Source organism: Limulus polyphemus, unplaced genomic scaffold, assembly GCF_000517525.1.
Source record: "Limulus polyphemus unplaced genomic scaffold, Limulus_polyphemus-2.1.2 Scaffold377, whole genome shotgun sequence".
Lineage (NCBI taxonomy): Eukaryota > Metazoa > Arthropoda > Merostomata > Xiphosura > Limulidae > Limulus > Limulus polyphemus.
Window position 1 is genome coordinate 47,790 of NW_013665987.1, and position 1,170 is coordinate 48,959.

The window sequence follows — 1,170 nt, forward strand, 5'->3', positions numbered from 1 at the left end:
GGAAAACCACAATAACTAATACAAGAAAACTACAATAACTAATACAAGTAATACAAGAAAACTACAATAACTAATACAAGTAATACAAGAAAACTACAATAACTAATACAAGTAGTACAAAAAAAACTACAATAACTAATACAAGTAATACAAAAAACTGCAATAACTAATACAAGTAATACAAAAGAAAACTACAATAACTAATACAAGTAATACAAGAAAACTACAATAACTAATACAAGTAATACAAAAAACTACAATAACTAATACAAGTAGTACAAAAAACTACAATAACTAATACAAGTAATACAAAAAAACTACAATAACTATTACAAGTAGTACAAAAACTACAATAACTAATACAAGTAATACAAAAAAACTACAATAACTAATACAAGTAATACAAAAGAAAACTACAATAACTAATACAAGAAAACTACAATAACTAATACAAGTAATACAAAAGAAAACTACAATAACTAATACAAGTAATACAAGTTAAAGTTTACAGTCTACTTCATTTTACTCTTTTGGTGACACATTCGATCCATTTTGCTATACTGACATCAAGTAACTTTACAACCTTGCGTAATATAACGAATGGAGTTCAATAAGCTAAAACGAATTTGATCTCTTACCCATCCAAAAGGAGCTACAAACAGATAAACATTATAAATTAAATTTGGTAACAGGAAAAGATAAAATAAATAAAGTAAGGTAAACGTAGGATGTCACGTAAGTTTTACATCAATATCGCTTGTTTCCATCATATCTCGGCTCCTCCATTGTATCAAAGTAAGTCAATACACTAGAGAAGCTCACAGAACTTCTCAACATAAGATCAACTTGCATACTCGAAGTCATGTTGGCTAATATTTCCAATGAGTTCTACTTTATTCACAATACACAGATTATTATTTATATGGGCTGGTAATTCTACTGATTATTATTTATATGGGCTGGTAATTCTACTGATTATTATTATTACCCATGATTTCAATAATTACGAGTCCAGCCTTTTCATCCTGTAAGCATCAGAAAAGAAAAATTACATGAATTTTGAATTATTTTCGATGTATTTTAGGTTTACCAGTAAGTAACTGCAGTATTTCATTCCATGGTATTGAGATGTAATATAAATGATTGAATACAGAGCTAAAAAGTCAAAGC